The sequence below is a fragment of the Haliotis rubra genome, unplaced genomic scaffold (genome assembly GCF_003918875.1).
Source record: "Haliotis rubra isolate DU_JTF1 unplaced genomic scaffold, ASM391887v1 Scf36, whole genome shotgun sequence".
In the NCBI taxonomy this organism is placed as follows: Eukaryota; Metazoa; Mollusca; class Gastropoda; order Lepetellida; family Haliotidae; genus Haliotis; species Haliotis rubra.
In genome coordinates this window covers 586,731-610,424 of record NW_025767035.1, presented here as the reverse complement: position 1 = coordinate 610,424, position 23,694 = coordinate 586,731, and the positions used below count along the sequence as shown (strand labels likewise).

Below are 23,694 nucleotides of genomic sequence, written 5' to 3'. Positions count from 1 at the left end.
CTGAGTTGACAGGTGGTGTGTTTTGGATTTGCCCATGAAAAGCTGAACAAAAGCTTCTTTTTCTTACAAGAAGCATAAGCTGATGGAAGTCAACAGTGGCTGAAGGAAATGTTTTGATTCTTTTTTCGAAGAATTTAATGGCATTTGTTAGAAAAATTATGGAATCTTTATGTCTGGCAATGAGATTTTCAACATAGAATATCAGCCCAGCTGGTTGTCTGGTACTTTCGGAGACATCAGCCTATTGGAGTGACCCGGGATTGTGAGTCTACTCTAGTCACTACTTGTGTACAATTATGAGTTATACTCAGCTAAAGCCTGCATGTCTTGACCAGACCTAGCTCTGGAAGTAGGTCAGAGCTGTTGAGAAACTGGTCAAGAGTTATAGTGGTCCAGAATGTAGCCCCTTAAGTCCAAATACAGGAAATATCAGATTTTCACTTCCACCAGACTTACTCTGAGATCCCACACCTTTGTGAACAACTGCGAAGGCTTCAGACCCATCATGGTTTCTTGTTTGCTTCTACTCAGTACAACTACCCATAATGCTTTATACTCTTTGAATGTGCTTACTCTCTTCTGAACACTGTCCAGACGGTGGGGTAGCCCAGTGGTTAAAGCGTTTGCTCGTCATGCCGAAGACCCGGGTTCGAATCACGACATGGGTACAATTTGTGAAGCCCATTTCTGGTGTCCCCCGCCGTGATGTTGCTGGAATATTGCTAAAAGCGGCGTAAAACCAAATTCAGTCAGTCAGTTCTACTCAGTACAACTACCCATAATGCTTTATACTCTTTGAATGGGCTTACTCTCTTCGGAACACTGTCCGGGCAATGGGGTAGCCCAGTGGTTAAAGCGTTTGCTCGTCACGTAGACTAACAACTAGTCTCTGAAATGAACATATTTTACTGAAAAAAGTTCATAGTAAAAAATATAAAATATAATGAAAAGGAGCCCTGAGACTTTCTTCATTTTCAGAAGCTGAGGAAATCTAGACTTGCCACATTTTCTAGACTTGTGTGGGCTTTCTTGGATATATTTGCTTCAGGGTCTGTACAAGAGACTACTCGTCACGCTGAAGACCCGGATTTGATTCCCCACATGGGTACAATGTGTGAAGCCCATTTCTGGTGTCCACCGCTGTGATATTGCTGGAATATTGCTAAAAGTGGTGTAAAACCCAACTCACTCACTCACTCTTAACACTGTCACTTTATGGCTAAAATATTGCTGATGTGGCATAAAACTCTCACTTTTCTGAACACGTGGTTTTCATCACTCATTTTCAGTGATACATTTTTGTAATTTTCACTGTTATATTGGTTTTTACATGCAATGGAATTGGTTTCATCAGATAATCCTGGCTGGGAATTCTGTGATGCTGACATTATATGTTAACTGATATAATGAAACAGCTGAATAATTCATATGATTCCTACTGAAATGCTTTTTCACAGTGAATACCTCATGAATTGTGATAACTTCTGCTGCAAATTCCACTCCTCCAGGGATCCAAATGAATATCCTTCAGATTGCCCAAGATCTAAAAAACTCCAACTTGATATCCTTCTGTATTCTGCTACACATACCCCCCCAGGGCTAAAAAAAAATCCAAGAAGATATCCTTCTGTATTCTGCTACACATACCTCCCCAGGGCTAAAATAAATCCAAGAAGATATCCTTCTATATTCTGCTACACATACCACCCCAGGGCTTAAAATAATCCAAGAAGATATCCTTCTGTATTCTGCTACACATACCACCCCAGAGCGAAAGGAATCCAACGTGATATCCTTCTGTATTCTGCTACACATACCACCCCAGGGCTTAAAATAATCCAAGAAGATATCCTTCTGTATTCTGCTACACATACCACCCCAGAGTGAAAGGAATCCAAGAAGATATCCTGTTTTCTGCTACACATACCGCCATTGAGTGAAAGGAATCCAAGTTAATGACCTTCATGTATCTGCAATTCTGGCTTAATCTGCTTAGATAAACTTGTCCATCAAGATGTTCATGAGGGTGTCCATCAAGGTGTTCATGAGGGTGTCCATCAAGGTGTTCATGAGGGTGTCCATCAAGATGTTCATGAGGGTGTCCATCAAGATGTTCATGAGGGTGTCCATCAAGATGTTCATGAGGGTGTCCATCAAGATGTTCATGAGGGTGTCCATCAAGGTGTTCATGAGGGTGTCCATCAAGGTGTTCATGAGGGTGTCCATCATGGTGTCCATCAAGGTGTCCATGAATCATGGAACCCACCCTCCCAACAGACACCTCCTACCGAGCCACAGGCAGCTTGCATTTACCATCTGATCTCCACCAGCCAGCAATAACAAGGTGTGAAGATAACGCCCATGAAGTATCTCTGAGAAATGTATGGTTTTGACAAAGATGAAATATCATAAATCAGGCAAGGAGTGTTTGTGGTTCCTGTTGTCAGTATCAGTGGCCTGATGTCAGAGCATCTGTCTGGAGGTCGGGACGAGGGCTGAGATGAGTCGGCAGCAACAGGAGGAGGAACATGGTGGTTGTCAGTGGCAGAAACTCAACCTGAAGCCAGTGTATGAAATAAGGCCCGCCTGACTGCCCGTAGTTTTGATAGTTACAAAAGTTCAGTGGTCCAGGGACTGTGAGACAGACTAGACTGCCTCAGACAGGCTAGATTTCTGACAGAGGGTCACAATTTACAGCAAGCCAGCCCGATGGTCTGGTGAAAATTGTATATGTCCCATACATATCTGAGTAAATTCACCATATCTTGGTGTCTGGTCTGGTTAAATTCCATTTGGGCTGGTAACATTTTGAAGTTACAAGCCCTGATGTCTGCCTGGGTTTCTGGCTTATTTCATAAACTGCTGAAGCACAATAGAATGGGCAAAGTATTGTAGACTTCTCTGATGTATCTGTAAGAGGGATACCCAACTTATGGAAATAAACAGTTCCTGTCAAAAGCCTTGTATATCTTCTTTACTTCATAATGTACAGAACATTTCAACAGGTGTAAAAAGGCATGTGTAGTCAATTGTACTTTGACAAGGTCTTAAAACTTTATGTAATACCTCGCTACCTCTATTGAATAAGAATATTTCACTTTCTCAAAAAATGTATTGTCTGGTAAAACGTTCATCTAGCTCCATAGATAAGTAGTATTAGAAATACATGTACACTGGTGCCATTCGTATAAGGTAAGGTGCATATGGATGTTATTTCAGGTCTTGAAAATATGAGCAATTTGTTGGCTCATTGTGTATATGAACCATGACAGTAAGGCAACCAAATGAGCTGAGTTGGTCTTTACGTCACATCAGTATTATTCCAGCCATATAGTGACGAGCGAGAGTGAGTGAGTGAGCTGAGTTGGGCTGAGTTGGTCTTTACGTCACATCAGTATTATTCCAGCCATATAGTGAAGAGCGAGAGTGAGCTGAGTTGGGCTGAGTTGGTCTTTACGTCACATCAGTATTATTCCAGCCATATAGTGAAGAGCGAGAGTGAGTGAGTGAGCTGAGTTGGGCTGAGTTGGTCTTTACGTCACATCAGCATTATTCCAGCCATATAGTGAAGAGCGAGAGTGAGTGAGTGAGCTGAGTTGGGCTGAGTTGGTCTTTACGTCACATCAGTATTATTCCAGCCATATAGTGAAGAGCTTAGAGTGAGTGAGTGAGCTGAGTTGGGCTGAGTTGGTCTTTACGCCACATCAGTATTATTCCAGCCATATAGTGAAGAGCCGAGAGTGAGTGAGTGAGCTGAGTTGGGCTGAGTTGGTCTTTCACGCCACATCAGCATTATTCCAGCCATATAGTGATGAGCGAGAGTGAGTGAGTGAGCTGAGTTGGGCTGAGTTGGTCTTTACGTCACATCAGTATTATTCCAGCCATATAGTGACGAGCGAGAGTGAGTGAGTGAGCTGAGTTGGGCTGAGTTGGTCTTTACGTCACATCAGTATTATTCCAGCCATATAGTGAAGAGCGAGAGTGAGTGAGTGAGCTGAGTTGGGCTGAGTTGGTCTTTACGTCACATCAGTATTATTCCAGCCATATAGTGAAGAGAAGAGTGAGTGAGTGAGCTGAGTTGGGCTGAGTTGGTCTTTTACGCCACATCAGCATTATTCCAGCCATAGTGACGTGGCCGAGAGTGAGTGAGTGAGCTGAGTTGGGCTGAGTTGGTCTTTTACGTCACATCAGTATTATTCCAGCCATATAGTGAAGAGCTCAGAGTGAGTGAGTGAGCTGAGTTTGGCTGAGTTGGTCTTACGTCACATCAGTATTATTCCAGCCATATAGTGATGAGAGAGTGAGTGAGTGAGCTGAGTTGGGCTGAGTTGGTCTTTACGTCACATCAGTATTATTCCAGCCATATAGTGATGAGCGAGAGTGAGTGAGTGAGCTGAGTTGGGCTGAGTTGGTCTTTACGTCACATCAGTATTATTCCAGCCATATAGTGATGAGCGAGAGTGAGTGAGTGAGCTGAGTTGGGCTGAGTTGGTCTTTACGTCACATCAGTATTATTCCAGCCATATAGTGACGGCAAAATGATTCATGTGAACGAGTTGGATGACTCATACTTTGAGATACAAAATCAATGATAAAAAAAATAAATCTTTTGTCTTTAGTCCAGATCTACTGCAAGGGAACAGATTAATATACGTAAGTGTGTATTTGTCAAATAGAATGAAATCTTGTTATTCCAGACCCTGTAAATGTGGACAGTGTGATATATTGCTGTGATCATTTATTTTGTCACATGACAGTTGCTGGAATATTCTTGGAAGCTCACTCACTCACTAATCTATGCTCAGAATTCATTTAACTGGACTCTGGTTAATCAAGGAATTTGACCGCGAAGTCTACTGTCTAGATGAACAGGTTTTCAATGCAGGTAATTTGTTGTTGTGTTTGGGGAGACCGATTTAGGTTTTGAACCTGATTAAATCATTCCACTTAACCTGATAAGCAGATTACAATATCATCCTGTCTACATCAACTTCAGATTTGTCTGGAACCTGATGGAAATCTTGCCGAAAAGGTCTGACCATAATTCATGGACTTCTTTTCACTCAACCCAGTCATGATCACCTATTGTGTTTTGTAATGCCGTATCAGCAATGATGGTGACACATTGTGTTCTGTTGGCTTCAGCACCACCAATTGTGTTATGTGTTCACCTTAGGGCAATGTCCCGAAACGGTAATTGTGTGAGCAGAGTTTTCATCTCCAACATGATCTTCATAAAACAAGATTGGAATCAGTTAAAAGGAAAACTGAGAACTAAAATACTCCTGACAAAACTCTAATGGTCTTTTAAGCCGTGTTACATGTATTGTGTTCGTAGGCATTGTGAAACATGTTACTGTCAGCGATTCAGTTTGTTTTAATGCCGCTACTTCAGCCGAGTTTTACGGTGGAGGTGATGAGCTCTGTTGTCAGTGTTAGTTAGTGATGTTGGCCCTGTACATTAACAATAAATGAGAACAAATCACGACACTGTACGAATCAATAATGAACCTCATTGGACAGGCATACCTGTTCAGGTGACACAGGTGAAAAACTGAACTCATTCAACAAAAAATATGTGAACAAACTCAAGTCTGCGTTTTTACCATGAATCAATGTCTGTTCAACTCAAGGCAATTACACCTGTCTGTCAAACATGTCTCAGTTTGAAAGTCTTTCAGAAATCCCTAGAAATTGAATTTTCTTGTTTAATGCATTTGTTCCTCCAAGGAGCAGTTTGTGTTGGAATTTGAGGGACAAGCTGGTCATTCATTCCCAATCCTGAAAATGGACACCTGATGTTTCAGATTTTAGTAATTAAATATAAGTTTGTTGGATTATGATAATTCACAATAATTCACAAAGACTTATCACACTCAGGGTTTCTTTATTGCAAAAGCAAATTGTTCAGATTCCCCATAATGATTTGTCTTTAACTTTTGTCCTCTTCAGTCATATTATTAAGAAATACTGATTGACTGGTGTGACTGACGGATACTGGTAGTCTGTCTTACAGTCAATGAACCACATTGTTTTACCTTCTGCCCAGCCCTTTCTGCAATGTGAAAGCCCTAACTGAAGCAAGTCTAGATTTCATTTGGTTCAGGCTCTTAATCCCCCTTCTGATGGGGGGCTCCATTTCAATTTGAAAGGAATTATATGTATTCTAGGATACTGGCACCAACTGCTAATACCATTAATTGTCACTGTAAGTTTCCTTAAGCTAATTTATTCTCTGATAAATGTTAAGTTGCTTACCTGGCCATAATATTGCTGACTCGGTGGTAAAGTTGCTGACTATACTCTTACCACTTTCAGTAGTGTACATACATACAGCCATCTGACATAATGTCCCGAGCATCTGAGGCACTATGGTCATGTGATCCAGTGGAGATGTTGTGTGTAAACACGGTAGTAATTAGTGGTAATTGCTGAAGCATGAGGAAGGTAACTGTCTACGTCAACACTAAAGGTGAAGGCTCCTATTCTTCCTCACACTGCCTGTGAGTGACCTGCTGGCAAGTTAACAAGGTGAATCCCAAACCAAACAAGAAATGTTTTTCTCCAGCTAGCATCTGTTTCTCCATGATTAGATTGGTCCTCGAGAGGGCCATAGATTTAGATTTGACCTGGGTGGAACCTGGTCAGGATATGGAGAAGCCATTACAAGCTACCGGAACACACTAACATTGTTCTGCTACCCTGGACAGTGATCACACAACACTGGTGCAGGATGACCGCAGCGCTAGTCATGTTCAGACTGTAGAATGTTCAAAACACATCATTACAAATTGGGGAGGTGGGGTAGCCTTGTTGTTAAAGCACCCGCTCGTCATGCTGAAGATTGAGTGAGTTTAGTTTTATGCTGCACTCAGCACTATTCCAGCCATATGGCGGCAGTCTGTAAATAATCGAGTCTGAACCAGACAATCCAGTGATCAACAGCATGAGCATCGATCTGCACAATTGGGAACCGATGACATGTGTCTACCAAGTCCGATCCTGTTAGTCGCCTCTTACGACGAGCATAGTTGCCTTTTGTGGCAAGCATGGGTTGCTGAAGACCTATTCTACCCCGGATCTTCACGGGTCTCATGCTGAGACCCGGAGTCTGGACATGGGTACAATGTGTGAAGCCCATTTCTGGTGTCCCGTGCCATGATATTACTGGAAGATTGCTAACAGCAGCGTAAAAACAAACTCACTCACTCACTCATGTCAATCGTCCTGAGTCTTCCTCAAAAGAAATGGAGATATATAGAGGATACGTCAGGGTTTTCTTGTCAGTATGTATTTCTCATTAAATGACCAGACTAGATTTATATTGTCATGAGAATGCAGCCATGAGTGAAAATATCAAGTGTCTCAGGTCACAACTATGTGGTATTTTCACATTATCTGCATTATCTTGCTCTCAATACCGCTTTGTCAAAGACTCGGCATGGAAGCAGTTCCGTTATTTCACACTTATTACATAATGTATGATTTGTCTATATCTCTATTTTTCATGTTTGTAGCAGTTTTTAAGGAATTAGTATTTCTGGCAGATAATGTTATCAAGCCTACATCCTATGGATTCACTCACAGGTTTATTGCTTGGAGAAGGTCCGTGTTTAACGTGATCTTAGCATCACAATTACCATAATCCCATTACATTTGCTGACAATAGCCCTCGTTCCCTGATTGCTTCAAGACAGATCAGATCCTGATCTGCATGCACTTCTTCACAAAGCAGTTTTGTGGGAAGCACTGTATCTGTTGTGTGACACTATTGATAGTTGAGACATTAAGAAATCTTTGTGACATGGGTCCTGCATCTACAGAAACAATTTGATCATCCTGTAAGGCCTTGAACTCATTCTAGTCAGTATACACGTATTCCACAACATCATCTAGCTTAATGGCAGAGGCTAACGTCTTTCTGTACAAATTGTTCCACTACTATCTCTAATAACCTCATTGCAATCAGACAGATGACCATTATGCTAAGACCATGCAACAATTATTATAATTGGGCTCAGACTTCCTTAGTAAAGTACAACTTCTTGTCCCTTATTTTGTGGGTTGATTTCCATCCTAGATTTGAACCCACTCTGTGGTTTTGACCATGATAGCACTATGACAACACTAAAGATCTTCAACCATGCAAAGATGATAGGACTGTTTAGAGTCGAGGACAATGCCAGGGTGTTCTTGAAAGGCATTATAAATCTAGGACAAAGCTAAAACTCAAGGGCAATGCTGATACTTAGACGATGCTGAGACTCTAGAAATATGCTAATAGTTTAGTACAATGCTTAAACTAAAAAACAATGCTAAGATTCTAGGACAAAGCTAAAACTCAAGGCCAATGCTGAGACTCCAGGAACATGCTAAAGATTCTAGGACAATGCTAAAGATTCTAGGACAATGCTTAAACTCGAGAACCATGCTAAGCTTCTAGGACAAAGCTAAAACTAAAGGACAAAACTGAGACAAGGGCAATGCTAAAGATTCTAGGACAATGCTAAAGATTCTAGGATAATGCTAAAGATTCTAGGACAATGCTAAAGTTTCTAGGACACTTCTGGGACATGCTAAGACTCTATGCTGTGAGACCTGTGCGGTGAAGCATGCAGAAAGGCCTCCTGATCAGGGGGCGGATGTTGTTTGCTATTCCAGCAGGTCTGGCTACCCTATTTCCTGCCATGCTCGCCGGTAGTAAACACCCAATAAAACACTGGCACGCTTTCAGTTGGAAATATATAACTTGGTCTTTAACACATTATGAGGATAATTTACTGTTGGTGATGATTCCAGTGTGTGCACACGTCTTTGAGTTCTACTGCCATTGAGTTAGGCTATAAAGAGATAACTCACAAATGTCCAGTTACTTATTGTTCATCATGAATCCTTGGTTACATTTTGGTTTGGCGTTGAATTCTGTCTAAACCTCAAAACCGGTTTGTATGAAATGTGGCTTTAACTTATTATTTCTATGTCAGGGCTATGTCAATGCTTGTTCTAGTTTTTGATGGTTTCGCTTTGGAGTGAATGGTGCAAGATGTTCTCTAAAATGTTCAGCATAACGCAGGCTCAATGTAATTAGTACAGTATGTGGCAAGCTTAACAGTAAGGAGGATTTCATAGTCTGTCATAAAGACCCTGAAACAAATATATCCATGAAAGCCCATGCAAGTCTAGATTATGTGGCAAGTCTAGATTTCCACAGTAAATGAAGAAAGTCTCTGGGCTCCTTTTTATTGTATTTTTTGTTATAATTTAGGAACTGTTTGTTTTGGTTTTTTTTGTAAAATATCTTCATTTCAGAGACTAGATGTTAGTCTAGGAATTTCCCTGATGTAAATGTTCTGTATAGTTTAAGGCATGGTGTAAACAGTACATTTACAGACACTTAAGACCCACACAGACACATCAGCAACATGGGAAAACATATATTCACAGGCCGACATCAACATCATGGGAAACACGGCTATTCACAGACCCAAACATCATGAGAAACATGGCCATTCACAGACCCAAACAGACATCAACATCATGGGACACACGGCCATTCACAGACCCAAACAGGCATCAACATCATGGGAAACACAGCATTCACAGACCCAAACAGACATCAACATCATGGGAAACACGGCCATTCGCAGATCCAAACGGACATCAACATCATGGGAAACACGGCCATTCACAGACCCAAACAGACATCAACATCATGGGAAACACGGCCATTCACAGACCCAAACAGACATCAACATCATGGGAAACACGGCCATTCACAGACCCAAACAGACATCAACATCATGGGAAACACGGCCATTCACAGACCCAAACAGACATCAGCATTATGGGAAACACAGCCATTCTCAGACCCAAACAGACATCAGCATTATGGGAAACATGGCCATTCTCAGACCCAAACATCATGGGAAACACGGCCATTGACAGACCCAAACAGACATCAACATCATGGGAAACACGGCCATTCGCAGATCCAAACGGACATCAACATCATGGGAAACACGGCCATTCACAGACCCAAACAGACATCAGCATTATGGGAAACATGGCCATTCTCAGACCCAAACATCATGGGAAACACGGCCATTCACAGACCCAAACAGACATCAACATCATGGGAAACACGGCCATTCGCAGATCCAAACGGACATCAACATCATGGGAAACACGGCCATTCACAGACCCAAACGGACATCAACATCATGGGAAACACGGCCATTCACAGACCCAAACAGACATCAGCATTATGGGAAACATGGCCATTCTCAGACCCAAACATCATGGGAAACACGGCCATACACAGACCCAAACAGACATCAACATCATGGGAAACACGGCCATTCACAGACCCAAACAGACATCAGCATTATGGGAAACATGGCCATTCTCAGACCCAAACAGACATCAACATCATGGGACACACGGCCATTCACAGACCCAAACAGGCATCAACATCATGGGAAACACAGCATTCACAGACCCAAACAGACATCAACATCATGGGAAACACGGCCATTCGCAGATCCAAACGGACATCAACATCATGGGAAACACGGCCATTCACAGACCCAAACAGACATCAACATCATTGGAAACACGGCCATTCACAGACCCAAACAGACATCAGCATTATGGGAAACACAGCCATTCTCAGACCCAAACAGACATCAGCATTATGGGAAACATGGCCATTCTCAGACCCAAACATCATGGGAAACACGGCCATTGACAGACCCAAACAGACATCAACATCATGGGAAACACGGCCATTCAAACGGACCCAATCGGACATCAACATCATGGGAAACACGGCCATTCACAGACCCAAACAGACATCAGCATTATGGGAAACATGGCCATTCTCAGACCCAAACATCATGGGAAACACGGCCATTCACAGACCCAAACAGACATCAACATCATGGGAAACACAGCCATTCGCAGATCCAAACGGACATCAACATCATGGGAAACACGGCCATTCACAGACCCAAACGGACATCAACATCATGGGAAACACGGCCATTCACAGACCCAAACAGACATCAGCATTATGGGAAACACGGCCATTCGCAGATCCAAACGGACATCAACATCATGGGAAACACGGCCATTCACAGACCCAAACAGACATCAGCATTATGGGAAACACAGCCATTCTCAGACCCAAACAGACATCAGCATTATGGGAAACATGGCCATTCTCAGACCCAAACATCATGGGAAACACGGCCATTCACAGACCCAAACAGACATCAACATCATTGGAAACACAGCCATTCACAGACCCACAATGGGCTGATGGTTAAAGCTGATATGGTCTCTGACTAGCTGAGGTGAATTTAGGTAGTTCTCATATCTCTGGTAAGGTGGAAGGGAGGAAAACATTAATGGGGTAATGTTGGATGTGTTGACATTAGACCTGTGTTTACATCTTAACTTGTCATGTATCCAGCTCACAAACCTCTTGAAGAGAAAGGAAATATGGTTATCTTGGCATATGATGGCCATTGTGAGGCGTGATGACTTTCACACTGACTTGCTTGTCAGTACGTTGCTTTGTGGCACAATCTCGGAACCGGTACATCATTGTTTACACAGTAATTGTTTATCTGAAATAATATATGGGTGTCACAAATTTGTACCAAATTACTCCCTGCTGTTAGAGTATTTACATCAGATAAAACCCTGCACTGTTCAATTGATTATTTATGGCACTATTTACACTGTCTAACATTATGTAGAACATTTACATCAGAGAAAACCCTCAATGTCAGTGTCTCCCATTTCCTAGATGTCTGTGTGTCTGAAAATGTAGATATCTGTATGTCTGAACATATAGATATATGTGTGTCTGTATGTCTGAACATGTGTGTGTCTGTGTGTCTGAACATGTAGATGTCTGTGTCTGTTTGTCTGAACATATAAATGTCTGTGTGTCTGAACATGTAGATATATGTGTGTCTGTATGTCTGAACATGTGTGTGTCTGTGTGTCTGAACATTTAGATGTATGTGTGTCTGAACATGTAGATGTCTTGGTCTGTATGTCTGAACATATAGATGTATGTGTGTCTGAACATGTAGATATCTGTGAGTCTGTATGTCTGAACATATAGATGTCTGTTTGTCTGAACATGTAGATATCTGTGTGTCTGTATGTCTGAACATGTGTGTGTCTGAACATGTAGATGTCTGTGTGTGTATGTCTGAACATGTAGATGTATGTGTGTCTGAACATGTAGATGTCTGTGTGTGTATGTCTGAACATGTAGATGTATGTGTGTCTGAACATTTAGATGTCTGTGTGTCTGTATGACTGGTGATGTACTTGTCTGTATGTCTGTATGACTGGTGATGTACTTGTCTCTGTGTCTGTCTCTGTATCTGGCGATATAGTTGTCAATGTCCCAGGATGAAGATAAAAGCCATGAACTCAATCAGTATAAGTGCTTTTTACATAAACCACCAACTGAAAAAGTTGTCTCCATGAAATATAGATATTTGATCATTACACATAACAGTGATGCGTTGTTCAGCAATGGTGGCCCCCTGGGAAGACTGTATAGAATTGGTCCTGTGTATGCTGCCCCTGTAAAAGGCACCAACAGAGTGCTCCAATAGCCATAAGGCTGAACACAGAGTATTATTGATAGGTTATCGTTTGTGTAAAGTGACTCTTCATCTGACTCATGCTTGAAAACCTCGTTGTGGGAATTCTGGAACAGAATACATCAATAGTACCTGAAAACAATCAACAAGTTACAGTGTCTCAGGTTGGTTTTACCATTGTGCTTATGCTGAATTGCTCTCATGCTGTCATCCACTGTTTTTTTTCTAATACAGATTTGAGTTTAAGTACAGTCCGTTTGATTTCATTTTAGACCGATGAATTGCTCACTAACACAAAATCTAATGATTGCAACAAAGCCAAATTTTTGCACAGTCACATGAAATCGACAGAGCAACTGTGATGATTTGTCTCATAATTGTAGACACCCGAATAAAAAAGTTGTTTAACAAACGATCATTATTTTGTTGTCACTTTTCGCTATTTTTTATGAGGGAGGACCACTAGCTGGTAGAGCAGCCAGGTAATCAATCAACAAGTGTGTGTAGTGAAATTTCAATTTCATAGGTGCAACTCGCACACCTGGCTGTTCTACCAGCAAACGGCACTCCCTCATAAGAAATAGCGAAAAGTCACAACAAAATAATGATTGTTTGTTAAACAACTTTTTTATTCGGGGTGTCCAAAATTATGAGACAACTCATCAGAGTTGGTCTGTCGATTTTGTGTGACTGTGAAAAGTTTGATCTTGTTGTATTTATCAGATTTTGTGTTAGTGAGCAATTCATCGATCTCAAATGAAATCAAACGGACTATAGGCATCATTGATACAGCTTACTGAGTCCTGAAACAACATACACCTGATTGGTTGTCTGACATGGGAATCTTACTATGTGGATAGGTTGAATACCGGTACTCAGAATCCAGTCAGCCCTTGATTGGTAGTTTGAAATGGAAATCTAACGTTGGTTGGTTGGTTGGTTGGTTGGTTGTTTAACGCTGCACTCAGCAAAATTCCAGCTATATGGCTAATATGGCTATATAAATAATCGAGTCTGAACCAGACAATCCAGTGATCAACAGCATGAGCATTTATCTACGCAATTGGGATATGATGGCTTATATCAACCAAGTCAGCGAGTCTGACCACCTAATCATGTCAGTCGCCTCTTACGACAAGCATGGGTTACTGAATGCTAATCACAATGTGGATAAGTTGCATACTATGAATCCAGGCAGTCACAGATTGGTTGTCTGACATGAAACTCAACCCCTGTCTGACATGAAACTCAACCCCTGTCTGACATGAAACTCAACCCCAGTCTGACATGAAACTCAACCCCTGTCTGATATGAAACTCAGCCCATGTCTGACATGAAACTCAACCCCAGTCTGACGTGGAGTCGTGGAGAACAGGTCCATTCAGGCAGACATTCTTGTCGTCTTTATGAGGTGATTATCTGTGAACCTACAACTGAAAATGAGGTGGTGGAGTAGCCTAGTGGTTAAAGTACAGCTCATCACACCAAACAGCTGGGTTTGATTCCCTACATGGGTACAAAGCATTAAGCCCATATCTGGTGGTCCCTGCTGTGAAATTGCTGAAATATTGCGAAAAGTGGTGTGAAATCTTACACACTCACTCACCAAAAATACTTGGAAAAAAATCTAAAGGGAAAAAGTAAAGCAGAAATAGGTAAATCTATTTGTTCACCGCGCAACATTTTGTGCTACAAACAGATTCAACTGTCAGACAACAGGTAAACCATATTTGCAATATGTCAGTCTGTATATATAATATTAATATCCCTTCAGGACATAATGTGGTATGTCATGCACTTTGTGTAAAGTGAGTCATGAGTTGATACACTCATCCTATGAAATAATACCCTCATCCTTGTAAGTATCTACTTTTGCTTTTACTGGGTTGAACACCCAGGGCACTTATCTTCTAAATTATCATGTATATTATTTCATATTCTTTTTTAATTCAGTTATTAAGTCACCATTTGTCATGGCAGATTTGGTTTGTAAAGAGGGCTCACTCACTCACTCACTCACTCACTCACTCACTCACTCACTCACTCACTCACTCACTCACTCACTCACTCACTCACTCACTCACTCACTCACTCACTCACTCACTCACTCACTCACTCACTCACTTTTTTAATTACCAACCAAATTGTTTTAAGACAAACAGATGGAGAGACAATAAAGATAGAATATTTTGAATCATTGGCATTTGGAAGATTTTTCAAATGTACGTTTTCAACACATATCATTTAGTGGGAAAAGGTGGGCAAAATTAAATTCATACATCCTGCAATTTCATATTTAGCTTGTAGATTACAAAGCCAATTTTACATGTTCTTTCTTTTTCAGGTATAATTAGATCCAATGTTGTAAATGTCAGGCTATTCTCTTTATCTATAATTTGGTGTATTTGTGTCACCTTCAAGCAGTGGATGTTGTTGACAGATGACAGATGACGTGTCAATTTGTTGTGTCAGCTGACCACTACTAACGTCACCTCTCACTATACACACTCATTGGTTCACACCATTACATCACAACACATTTGTTATGAAGACACTCGTCCTATAGTAATGTACAGATGGCAGAAATATTTCTTCATGTTTATCACACAACTACATGGCTGCACATTTCTTACACACCAAGGGTGGTGGGGTAGCCTAGTGGTTAAAGCGTTCATTCGTCACGCCGAAGTCCTGGGTTTGATTCCCTATATGGATACAATGTGTGAAACCCATTTCTGGTGTCCCCAGACGTGATAGCTCTGGAATATTGCTAAAAAGCGGCGTAAAACTAAACTCACTCACTCACTCTTACCCACCAAATGTCCTGGACCAAACCTTTGAAGGAAATCCGCCAAACACTGACCCATAAAATTACCTGCCAAACGTTCACTCATCTGACAACCAACCAAGTTAAAAAACTTTTAATTAATTTAGATTTTAAATCATGCTGCGTTCTCGACACAGTCGAGCTTGAGTGGACATTTTAGCCCAACAGTAGTCACAACACGGCCACATTTGTCTGTGTACTACACCTCGGGGACCCTCACGCTGGAGACTCCTTGTTCACGGTGTCCCTGGAAGCGCTACTGTAGTCTGTCTAGCACTCTCCAGCCAGCACTGTCTGTAGCCCCTGATCACACTGCATTCACCAATTAACAGAATTAAAATGGATTCACAGGAGCCATTGGTTGGACCCAAGGGAGCTTATCACCTTCCAAGCATGTTCATTATCAGTCAGAAATATTGTTTTCGACTTGAACAGTTTTTGAGTGATGATGCATAAAAAGAGACGGAGATTATCCCGGGTCTTCCATTGATCCTTTAGATAGCTGTCCATTGAAAGCTCCAACTGTGCGGCATTGCGTAACGTTACCGATCCCACCGCTCCTCTCACCATCCATAGGCAGCTGCGCTCGCTGCCACAGTTAGTGAAGCCAGTTGGAGTGTAATAAGCATCACTTGTAGCCCTATGCTGTTAGACAAATTACTGTGGTATAAACCTGTGTTGACTGCATGGAGTGAGGCATGGAATATGTTTATGTTGATTGATAGTCATTTGCTCATTTTTTTTAAGGTTTTCAATAGGTGTTGTCTTAAACTTTAAGACCTCTCAAAGTCTATGTAAGGAAATGAATTTCACGTTGATTTATAAGTATCTGATTTTTTATACTTTCATTGAAAGGACCTTTAAATTTAAGTGTACATTTTGGGAAATAAATAGGTATTGGTGAAATATCAGAAATATAATAATTTCACAATTCACCTTTTATTTAGAATGGACAAAATATCAGAGTTGTTATGTTTATAAATGGTTTGTCGTATTGATGATGTATGTCCGATGACAAATATCATGTCATACAATGCTCTGCTTACATGCTAAAATAGTTTGACAAGGCGTTGACATATATACATCAAGGACATACAGTGATCAACAGTTCCATCTGTACAACACAACACGATTTATCCAATCAAGACTGTATCATCAAAAACAGGTTCATTGACCAATCCCAAATCACAATACATTTTACACTTCTCTATCTACACCTACACATATACCTTTCTCCATGACTTGAGTCAACCATCCTTCATTCACTCGACAAGCCACTAACTTCCTCTCCCCCAACCCTGGTAGGCCTGGCCAGGTATCGGAGCGTGCGATTGGTGGAGAGTAGCCAGACCCCCTGCATGGGAAACATCACCATGCCTTTACCATTCCTCCAGCCATGGACTAAACTTTCATCTGCCTGGCAGATTAGACTCTAGTTATCTGTAGCAGCAGATCCGAGCTGGCTGATTAACTAACAGGACTTTACAAGTTACCATAGTGTCACTGCTGCTGTAGCTCTGTCGGTGCCTGTATCGGCACTCAGTCTGCCAGTGTCTTCGTAGTACAAGGTGTATCGCTCACCACTGGATTAATACTGGAGCTCTGTCACAGGAACATCTGAATTGTGAGTATGCTTCTTCAATATCCCAGCTCAGTATTTTCTAATTTGTGGCAGCATAGTGAAAGAGCTTACATGCTTTATGGATATGTCACTGTATTTTTCACCCTTTAAGCTTGTAGATCACTGTCTTTGAATTGTTTCAAAGTATAATATATCTTTAAATAGGTTTACATTCTTTATGACCAACGAGACACTTGATTGATTAAGTACTTACAAGACAATGAGACCTTTTAAATGTTAAAATCTGAAAAGGGTACAGTTATAAAGTAGAGCTGATGGCCACAACGTGTTGTGGATGAGTCTGTAGTTTCTTTACCTATGAGAAACCCGATCACCCGCCAATTGCCATCACTGATTTATGGGTTTGTTTTGGTCCTACCTTTCTTTGTTCTCTGCATTATTAAAAGAAAAGAATGTATTTTTCAAAAAATGTATCCATAAATCAATCATAGTTCAATATATGGGCTCATATTGCAAATTCTTAAATGTTGATGAAATAATTTCTTCTGCTTGTGCAGAAAGGTGGAAATGTAACAATGTACTTGCCTGAGGTGAAGTCGAGCTAACCGGAATATTTGAAGTCCACAGATCAGATATGTTCATGTCTGATCTATTGTTGAGAATTTCATACTTTGCAATTCTTTTAATTTATTATGAAGTCAATGTAACTATATTTGTAATATCCTCGAAACTACAACTGGAATAATATCCTCCCTCAAATTGATTATTTGTATCAATAATCAGTCTTTAAGTGGAACATGCGACACCTGTCTGACTGTGTAGTAACAAAAACATGGACCGAAGGAGCTAGAAAGTTTGGCGAAATTATAGATGTGAATTATTTACACTTTGGTCTAGATTCTGGGGATCCTCTCCTGCTCCAAGACTGGCCAGCTGGGTCTTGTTTGTGATTCTGACATTAACTTTATTGGTGTGTATGACTGCTCTGGTCTGTGCGTATCAGCCAGATAGCAGTGTTTATATGGAACTTCAAGATGATGTCACTGTCAGGAGTGATGTTTTAGTTTATCTCATGTAATTCAGGTAGGAGATAGGAGATTAATGTTTGTAGAAATTGCTTTCATGCTGTAGCATTGAAGCTTTTTGAATTACTGGTGACAAGGCTTTTGCTTTTTGGGGTTATCTGTGGAAAAAGTGAGTTCTTTCATGCTTGGTAACGAAATACAAAACTTTAGATTTTGTTTGTATTTAAAAATCAAATTAGATCTTTAAATGTCAAATACATAATGATTACTCATATGCTGAAGTTCAGTGATTGAGTAAAATTGTTTAGTTAGCTGATTTAGAAATGAAATCATGTTGAATATTAATGTCAGTGTTGAGAATGAAAATGGAGTGCACACTAATCTATTGACTGGGTAACAATGGTATCACATAGTGAATGGAATGTGTTGTATTATAGCAGGAGTTGTTATCATTATTTCATGAATTCTTACAGTTATTGAAATCTGAGTCATCAAATGTCGTTTGTGTGACTGAGATATTTGACAATAACATGAAATGGGGCATATAGTTGTGATAAAAGTTTATGGTTAAAGTTAAAATGTAAATTAATCCTTTGAAATAATTGCAATCAATGTAAATACCAATTTAAGCATTGAATGTAATGTTTAATGATCAAGATAAATAAATGAGCACCATGTCAAAGATTATGGTATGAGGTGGATTCTCATCTAGTGACAAGTTATGACGTCTGCTCATTCAATTAACATGCATCATCAATACAGTCTCCTCCAACAGGTGATTATAGTGTGTGTTGCTGATATGGGAGGCTGCCGCTGTGCTCACACACGTGTGTGCCACAATGTAGTCGTGATCGCTCCTATCCACACCAACTCTGACACGCCCCCTGGTGGTCATATAACAAAAAAACACAACAGGATGGTTCCAAGTTTGCTGGCACTTTGGCTGGCATGGGCGGACATGTGGTCAAGTCATGTGGCTGCATGTGGACTGATATGAAACCTCTGCCCTTTCGGACATCTTTGTCCATACCACTGGAAATAACTTGTTCCACTCATTCATTCAGATTAGAAATCTTCTCCACTAAATACAAAACAATAGAAATGGCCAGATTCACACAGTAATAGAGATGAGAAAGACAGAATAGATCTTACGCATGATCCAGAGACCATATAATATTATATGGTCTCTGCATGATCAGACCATTGGAAATACCAGATCTCCCCATAAATACAGATGACAAGATCCTTTCCCTCTTTCACAGTGAGTGAGTGACTTTGGTTTTACGCCACTTTAAGCAATATCCAGATGGGTGGCTTCACACTCTTCTTTCACAGACCATTTGGAATAAAAAAATCCACACATGTATAGAAACGAGTAAGGCAGTAGATCTTCAGACCACTGGACTGACTGACTAACTGAGTTTGGTTTTACGCCGCTTTTAGCAATATTCCAGCAACATCACGGCAGGGGACACCAGAAATGGGCTTCACACATTGTACCCATGTGGGGATTCGAACCCGGGTCTTCAGCGTGACGAGCGAACGCTTACACCACTAGGCTACCCCACCACCCCCAGACCATTGGAAATACAACATCAGCCCATTAATGCAGATGACTAGATCTCAGATCTCCATCTACGGGTCACTGAAGTACACAGGCGAATGTTCTCCATAAACAGACCAATTGCCGACCCTTGTACTTTCTATACAGGTAACCACCCCTTCCAAAACAAAGTGTTGTATTAGCAAGCATCCATTGTTTTGCTCACATGACAGAGAAGGTTAATCCTTGAGGAGACATTACGCTATTGTACCTGTCACCTGTTGTAAGTGCAGGTCTCAGTGTTGCCATTAGTACTGTGTTTAATGCTCAGACGTTGTACTTTGGATCAAGGTCAGAAAAGTGTTGCTAACAGAACTAATCAAAGCTTTAAGAGCTCTCCATGAATGGCAGATATACGCCACGTGCTAGTCAGATATGTTCTTGCATCTTTTAAAAAAACAATTATGTTTCTTTCTTTGAGGAATAAAGAAATATTGATCTCTAATTTCTCTGAACCGCTGGAGAATATTTAGTAATATAAAACAGTGCTTTTTTAATCTCAGTGGAAAGGTTTAGGTGCAAACCAGGCATTGAATCAATTACATGTCACTTCTGCTTGGACCTAACAGTCTCAACCGAGTCCCTCATGCCTGTACATAAATGCCTTCTGGAGTTTTTCATCAGTTTCCCTGCTAATTGAACATGAATATGTATGCCCCATTTATGAATGGAAAGTAAATATGGTCATAGAAATGTCATTAAAGAAAAATCCCATTGATGTTTTTTTTTGTATGAAACAGAATGTTTTCCCACACATTTTGACAGTTTTGATGCAGGCATTTGAAGGAAATGAGATGAAAGAGAAGAGCTTCCTACTGACAGATTTTCAATTGTGGTGTTTTAAAATCCTGGCATTGCTTTATAAGATATTTATTGCAATATTCGATAAGAGAAATGTTAGTATTTTACAAAGTTCAAAATGGATGTACTTTGAGTAGATAACACACAGGTCAACCCAGATACAAAGGTGGTACCTTCTGACAATGTACATTCTGACAATGGTGGTACATTCTGACAATGTTGTTTCAGAACAAATGCAAAGAACACTAAGGATTGTAAAGCAATATGAGAATTGAACAAAACTGTTGTAAACCTATCTAATATTGTTGATATGACATACCTTGGAAATTGTTTCTGCAAAATCATTCATCTTTTAAGAACTGTTCTTTTTAGTGAAATATATCAAATTCTACATCTTGAATAGGGATTGTTTTGAAAGGTTATGCTCTATCTGAATCATATCTGATACAGAATATTGCAAGGTGTTGCTTATCATCGTACATGTGGTGCAAAGACATTCTTCTGATAGCTTGGGGTTTGTGTATATCAACCAGTTTTGCTTTTTAATTCATGATTATTTAAACATGTTTTTGATAAGTGTGGCTTTTGAGCTTTGTTTTACAGTGGGTGTGATAATTCTCAGTGTGTCACTCTTCTTGGGAAAACCTGTACGGAATGCGCATGGAAATTTCATGTTGAGAGGGATCGATTTACAACTGATTAAAATTGAGATATCAGTTCATAAGAAACTGTTCATACAGTGGATATGCAGTAATACATATTGACATTCACAAGACGACATCCATCAACAATACCGTACCTGTAGAAAGAGTGAAGTGTTTCCTGTTCATAGTCTACAGAGAAGGGAAAACCCATTGTTGTAAACAATTCTTGGACTTCCTGTAGCGGAAATATGAAGAAACGGTGAATAAATATTGACCATTCAATGCATGGTCATGTGACCACCCACACTTACAGCCATGATTCCTCACCTGAGGAAAGGTCAGCCATGTTTGACTGATGGTGGAGACCAGTGTCCCGCACGTGTTGAGAGGGCAGTAATCGGTACCAGGCCACCACTGTCTGTACCTAGGATTCCAGACATTCGACAGTTACTTGAATTAGACGTTTTGATTTGATGTCGCTTTAGTACATCATGCACAGAGTTCCATCGCCTGTACAAAGACAATGTTTCCAGGTGGTTGTAGTCAAAGTATTCTTGAAGATTGTAATCAATTTTAGATATTTGTGTCTGAAATTCAGAACGAAACAACATCCTTTACAACTTCATGACTTCACACACACACACACACACATGTACACGCACACCATTCATGCCTGTTGTAATTTCTCTTAGCTCATCATTTTCCTTTTTTTGGTATCAAAATCAAAGGTCAAAAATAATTGCCAAGAAATGTCATTGAGGCAACATGGCAAGGGGAGGCAACTCTAGGATTTACATCTGTGGATGACCAGGTTGCCTGCGATAAAATTTGTTGCCCGGTTAGTTATTTGTATTTCAGGGGAACAAAGTTGTGAATCAATATGAAAACTGTTCAAGTTCAACTTTAATTAAGTCCAAAGTGATTTAGTTATTTCTACACACCAAATTGTTTCATTTTTTTGTAGTCCCACTGTCACATGTGACAGTTTACACAGATAAACATTTTCACTAAAGGCATTACTTACAATGCCGAGACCTGGTTTTGCTGATCCCTCTTTTAAGAGGGTTTAAAATCAACTGAGACCATGCAGTGTGCAATCCAAACAAGCACAACTTTCATGATTCTGCTAACTCTGGGATAATTGGCAAGATCCATCTCATGGATACTGATTACCCTAATTACTGAGAGTCAATTTCTAATTTTCACGAAAGCCACTAATGACATCTTAGCCTAGAGTGGAACTGAGCACCAGACCGTAGAGCCGCAACGGCTGTCTCTAACAAGGAAATTAACGCCCATATTTGGTGCTGATGTTTTGTTTCACATGACAGCTGTGTAGTGACTATACATTTGTAATAACTTCGGCATGTGGTTACTCACACCACTAGTTAGCAGTGGTTACAGCATAGTACAGGGTCATGTTTGTTAGGAAAGTCTTTTTATTTTGATTGAGAATGATTAGATGTCACAAACTGTTCAATCTCAAGTAGTCGGCTGATAAACTGCGGCCTTTTAGATGTTCTTTTTCATCATTTTTAAGGCACTTCAAGATCTTCCCATCTATAAAAATAACATGTTTGGTTTTCCGATAAACATATTTCATGATGAGCGTCCCAATGTACACCATTGCCCTAGCAACTGATAGAACACAGCGTGAACAGTTCAACTGAACCCACACTCAAAACTTGGTTTTATCCAAACATTTTTTTTCCCAGCTTTCAATCCCCATATGGACAGCAGCCCAATTTGTAAATGCACAAAAATTGTTAACAAATATCAGCCGGTGGTCCCATGTGACTTGACAGTGTTTGGCCAGTCCATGAATGAACCCCAGATCGGATGGTCAGTTCACACAGACTTCACCCTGAGAAATATGGTTGTCATGTGTCAGGTTTATTTTCTGTCCAACTTGATTTCCTTTCAGGAGCTAGATTTATTTTTGTTTATATCTTTATGTGTTTACTGACATCATCTTAATTGATATCAGCATATTATGGTTTATGGGTTTTACATTAAATATATAAGTGTTATTTTAGTTTCAGTGCTAGGACTGGTTTGACAAAGCTTCTTTTGTTCACCATCTGTTGTCCAAGCCTTAACACAGGCATATATCTGTAGTGCTGTAGACTCTATGTTTCTGGTTGAAAGGTGGGAGAATATATTATAATTTTGATTATAATATAAGTTGGAAAATACAGGATATATATTTTGGACTTTTCTATATCAAAGTGTGTAGAGTTATTTATTCGTGTCTCATTGTTTACCTCATGGAACATATTGTTCTGCTGTTGAACCTATTATAGGCACATTTTGTGTGCAAACACATAAGAAAAGAATTAGTACTTTTTAGATTGAAAGCGTTAGTTTTTACAGGGCTTGCGGAATCCTGACACCATTCTTAAAAATGGTCTCGTCTTGTCTTGTTTGTTCAAGAAAGGCCTGATCTTGTTTATCCAGGCGAGTGAACCTGGTGAGAACTACAACATGGAGTCAACTCATGCGATGACACAGTTCCACAATGAAGCCATCATGTTTACTGACTTCAACTCATGCAATGACACAGTTCCACAATGAATCCATCAT

General features: G+C 40.2%; 1 protein-coding gene and 1 long non-coding RNA gene across 2 annotated transcripts in view; one reads left to right on the top strand and one right to left on the bottom strand.

Annotated features, from left to right (window-relative positions):
- Positions 1 to 2,750: 2,750 nt before the first annotated feature.
- LOC124285351 lies at positions 2,751 to 23,133 on the bottom strand. The gene is made up of 3 exons (XR_006900799.1): positions 23,123 to 23,133; positions 20,760 to 20,763; positions 2,751 to 2,862 (listed from the first exon to the last, which is right to left on the bottom strand). It is a non-coding gene; the product is annotated as an uncharacterized LOC124285351 (long non-coding RNA).
- LOC124285348 (alpha-mannosidase 2x-like) overlaps positions 16,820 to 23,694 on the top strand; it is a 110,737-nt gene continuing 103,862 nt past the window's right edge. Inside the window, exon 1 of the mRNA XM_046721560.1 lies at positions 16,820 to 17,080. The gene's annotated coding sequence lies outside the window, so the exon portion shown is untranslated. The remainder of the gene's footprint in view (positions 17,081 to 23,694) is intronic.